Raw genomic sequence first — 5,205 nt, 5'->3', positions numbered from 1 at the left:
GTTGTCAAATGGGAGATATTTTCCCCTTCCCAGAAGTGAATGAGACACAATAATGGTTTAATTGAATAAAATTTTATATAAAAGTAGTAATTTTTTAAAACGTTAATGTAATAAAATAAAATTTTTTTGATGAATAGAAATTTTCACAACAACAAACATTCTAAAGAACAAACAGCAACAATAACATCAACAACAGTATAAACAGCACTGAAAAGACCTTGCACCCTCCCACAATTCTACCTGTGGCCATCTTTCCCAACGCCTTTCCTTCCCAATCCCCCCCCCCCACACCCTTGGCCCTGACCCCTTCCTCCTCTTCGCACTAACAAGACCCCTGGCCTTGCCTACGTCGGGACCACCAGAACGTTCTGTATCAGCAAAGCACATTGAGCATGACTGCTTGGGGACGGGGGGCGGGGGTGGGGGCGAGAATGGCAGCGCTATGTTTGGGGGTTCTGGAGAAGATGGAGGTGCTAAGGACCCATCTTCATAGTCGGAAGAAACTGCTTCCTCCCAACTATCAGGTGCTGTCACCATTGCTGGTATGGCACCTTAGGGTGCAGTACCATATCCCACAACCGTCGATTGCCGCATTGCATTGGCATTGGCGGTCCAGGTGTTCTCCTTCACCGCTTCGTCATGTCCTCCAATTGGCGGGCTGCTAAAGCTGCCATGTTTTCGGACAACCAAGCAATGGACTGGAGGAGCTCTTGAATCAACTCGATGCTCATCCTGGACAGTGCCACCATGTCCAGGCTCGCATCTGCCTGTCGCCCACCGTGGAGTCACCATGGGGGTCGGTGTGCACTGTTGCAGTCCGCTTGGTCCCGCTTCCTCGGACTGGAATCCAAGAAAGTTGGATTCCGACGAGGAACCGGTGGCCGCAGGTAGAAACGACCCTTCAAGTCGCGCTACCCCTCCCTCCTCGTGCAAAAACAGCGTTACAACACTTTGAGGAGTGTTCTCCTGCAGCTCCTCCAGCACCATCTCCTCCGTCTCTTCCACCATCATCTGTTGATTTTGTCTTCCCTGCAATGACTCCTCTCTGGGAGCAGCAGCCGGCTCCAACTGTGCAACTGTAAAAACATAACATTAATGGTTGGCGACAGGGGAGGGGAGGGGTCAGAGGTAACATCTGAGCAATTCACGTTGCGCAGGCTTATGTGGAGAACAAACATTTTTTAATGAGAATCATTACGTCAAAGTATCATAAGCAAAGGATAGAGAAAGTACATGGCATAACAAAACTTCAGTCCCAAACAGTTTGGTTTCCAAATGGCAAAGGGTAATCAAACAAAAAAATCATGTCACAATGAACAACATTTCTTGGTCCCACCATTACATTACATTCTGTTGTGTATGTATAATACAAGTATACATCCTGTATACTCAATGTACAGTTACATAAGACTATTGAATGTACCTTTACACTGAAAACACTTTGCTTGTACCACCAGAGGGTGCAACTGGTGGAGACCTAGGGTTACCTGTACACGACAGGTAACCAGGTATAAAAGGGAGCTCACCATGCTGTACCCACACTCAACGTCTATAAGAAATGGACTAAGGTCACCACATTTCAAGTACAATAACTTGCCTTGTGGAGTCATTACTAGAGTACTTACAGACACAAAACCTTCTACATTATTTTGCCATAAAATTGAATTACATGACCGCAGTACAGTCCAGGCAGTATGCAGACTTACACTCTAGGACAACTGGTTCGGCACCAACACACGTGGCGCTGCAATCATACGCCCCTGTCAGGGCTGCAGCACGTTCCTCCAGATCCATGAGAGGAATAGTGTTGGGAGCACCACTGCCCATTTAGCGGAGCTCCGCCCTATTGCTGGCTAGTTTCTTCTGCAAAGGTGAGAAAAAATGTGTGTGAACTAATTTGACAGCTACTAATACCGAGTATACACATATACACATGCATACATACACAATATATTGGTACACATAAGAACATAAGAACATAAGAATTAGGAACAGGAGTAGGCCATCTAGCCCCTCGAGCCTGCTCCGCCATTCACCAAGATCATGGCTGATCTGGCCGTGGACTCAGCTCCACTTACCCGCCCGCTCCCCATAACCCTGAATTCCCTTATTGGTTAAAAATCTATCTATCTGTGATTTGAATACATTCAATGAGCTAGCCTCAACTGCTTCCTTGGGCAGAGAATTCCACAGATTCACAACCCTCTGGGAGAAGAAATTCCTTCTCAACTCGGTTTTAAATTGGCTCCCCCGTATTTTGAGGCTGTGCCCCCTAGTTCTAGTCTCCCCGACCAGTGGAAACAACCTCTCTGCCTCTATCTTGTCTATCCCTTTCATTATTTTAAAAGTTTCTATAAGATCACCCTCATCCTTCTGAACTCCAACGAGTAAAGACCCAGTCTACTCAATCTATCATCATAAGGTAACCCCCTCATCTCCGGAATCAGCCTAGTGAATTGTCTCTGTACCCCCTCCAAAGCTAGTATATCCTTCCTTAAGTAAGGTGACCAAAACTGCATGCAGTACTCCAGGTGCGGCCTCACCAATACCCTATACAGTTGCAGCAGGACCTCCCTGCTTTTATTCTCCATCCCTCTCGCAATGAAGGTCAACATTCCATTCGCCTTCCTGATTACCTGCTGCACCTGCAAACTAACTTTTTGGGATTATCACCCAGGTCGGGTGGCACGGTTTAATGTTTTTTTGTTTTGCAGATAAACTCCAAAAAGAGTTTCATGCACAAGGACCCCCCGGTCCCTCTGCACCGCAGCATGTTGTAATTTCTCCCCATTCAAATAATATTCCCTTTTACTGTTTTTTTTCCAAGGTGGATCACCTCACACTTTCCGACATTGTATTCCATCTGCCAAACCTTAGCCCATTCGCTTAAGCTATCTAAATCTCTTTGCAGCTCTCTGTGTCCTCTACACAACCCGCTTTCCCACTAATCTTTGCGTCATCTGCAAATTTTGTTACACTACACTCTGTCCCCTCTTCCAGGTCATCAATGTATATTGTAAACAGTTGTGGTCCCAGCACCGATCCCTGTGGCACACCACTAACCACCGATTTCCAACCCGAAAAGGACCCATTTATCCCGACTCTCTGCTTTCTGTTAGCCAGCCAATTCTCGATCCATGCTAATACATTTCCTCTGACTCCGCGTACCTTTATCTTCTGCAGTAACCTTTTGTGTGGCACCTTATCGAATGCCTTTTGGAAATCTAAATACACCACATCCATCGGTACACCTCTATCCACCATGCTCGTTATATCCTCAAAGAATTCCAGTAAATTAGTTAAACATGATTTCCCCTTCATGAATCAATGCTGCGTCTGCTTGATTGCACTATTCCTATCTAGATGTCCCGCTATTTCTTCCTTCATGATAGTTTCAAGCATTTTCCCCACTACAGATGTTAAACTAACCGGCCTATAGTTACCTGCCTTTTGTCTGCCCCCTTTTTTAAACAGAGGCGTTACATTAGCTGCTTTCCAATCTGCTGGTACCTCCCCAGAGTCCAGAGAATTTTGGTAGATTATAACGAATGCATCTGCTATAACTTCCGCCATCTCTTTTAATACCCTGGGATGCATTTCATCAGACCAGGGGACTTGTCTACCTTGAGTCTCATTAGCCTGTCCAGCACTACCCCCCTAGTGATCATGATTGTCTCAAGGTCCTCCCTTCCACATTCCCGTGACCAGCAATTTCTGGCATGGTTTTTGTGTCTTCCACTGTGAAGACCGAAGCAAAGTAATTGTTTAAGGTCTCAGCCATTTCCACATTTCCCATTATTAAATCCCCCTTCTCATCTTCTGAGGGACCAACATTTACTTTAGTCACTCTCTTCCATTTTATATATCGGTAAAAGCTTTTACTATCTGTTTTTATGTTTTGCGCAAGTTTACTTTCGTAATCTATCTTTCCTTTCTTTATTGCTTTTTTAGTCATTCTTTGCTGTCGTTTAAAATTTTCCCAATCTTCTAGTTTCCCACTAACCTTGGCCACCTTATACGCATTGGTTTTTAATTTGATACTCTCCTTTATTTCCTTGGTTATCCACGGCTGGTTATCCCTTCTCTTACTGCCCTTCTTTTTCACTGGAATATATTTTTGTTGAGCACTATGAAAGAGCTCCTTAAAAGTCCTCCACTGTTCCTCAATTGTGCCACCGTTTAGTCTGTGTTCCCAGTCTACTTTAGCCAACTCTGCCCTCATTCCACTGTAGTCCCCTTTGTTTAAGCATAGTACGCTCATTTGAGACACTACTTCCTCACCCTCAATCTGTATTACAAATTCAAACATACTGTGATCACTCATTCCGGGAGGATCTTTTACTAGGAGATCATTACACAGGACCAGATCTAAGATAGCTTGCTCCCTTGTAGGTTCTGTAACATACTGTTCTAAGAAACAATCCCATATGCATTCTATGAATTCCTCCTCCAGGTTACCCCATGCAATTTGATTTGACCAATCGATTGATTTGACCAAGCGACATTCCCAATTAAGCGTTAGTACTTACTCTCGCAGATCTAATGATGTCATTCCACCGTTTGCGGCACTGGTTCGGGCCCCGCATCATGGGCGCGATGGAGGATACCGCCTCAGCGATCTCTCGCCATAGGCGCTGATAGACAAACGATGACGGTTTACCTCGCCCACCCCGTGTTAGCTGATGCCAACGTATCTCCACTTTGTCCACAAATGACTTCTGGGCTTCCACTGAGAAATGAGTGGCCCTTATTCTCCCACCTAATTCCATCTCCACTTGCATGACTTGATTCTCCATTCTTTGCATATTGATGTATATATATATACTGTGCTTATATTATTAATTATATTATTATATAATTCTGAAAATACTGAAGAATACTCCAAAAAGCAACCAAACCCTCACAGCTCCTCTCCCACTAACCTCTGCAGCTTCCAACTGACAAGTGATGTCCTTCTGTTGCCTGCGCATGTGTGGGGTCACCCTTGACCCCCAAAACACGGGAGAATGGCCACGCATGCGCAGACAACCATTTCAAGTCCTTTGAGCCAGCGGTTCAGCTTTCCTTTGTACAGGAAAGCCGACTTTGGACCCGCTTTGGCCCCCTTGTTGCATTTCGCTCCCGCATCGCTTTGCCGCCGACATGAATCACCCGGAAACCACGGGAGCGCGCACCAGCGGCACTCCGGCAGTTGAAAAAGACATA

The 5,205-nt window shown here is 45.3% G+C and overlaps 1 long non-coding RNA gene across 1 annotated transcript; it reads right to left on the bottom strand.

Moving 5' to 3' along the window:
• Positions 1–311: 311 nt before the first annotated feature.
• LOC139266931 (uncharacterized) lies at positions 312–4,953 on the bottom strand. The gene is made up of 3 exons (XR_011593805.1): positions 4,923–4,953; positions 1,707–1,863; positions 312–1,076 (listed from the first exon to the last, which is right to left on the bottom strand). It is a non-coding gene; the product is annotated as an uncharacterized lncRNA (long non-coding RNA).
• Between the last annotated feature and the right edge of the window lie 252 nt (positions 4,954–5,205).

Source organism: Pristiophorus japonicus, chromosome 7, assembly GCF_044704955.1.
Source record: "Pristiophorus japonicus isolate sPriJap1 chromosome 7, sPriJap1.hap1, whole genome shotgun sequence".
Lineage (NCBI taxonomy): Eukaryota > Metazoa > Chordata > Chondrichthyes > Pristiophoridae > Pristiophorus > Pristiophorus japonicus.
The sequence above is the reverse complement of the archived record's forward strand: the minus strand, read 5'-3'. Positions and strand labels throughout refer to the sequence as shown.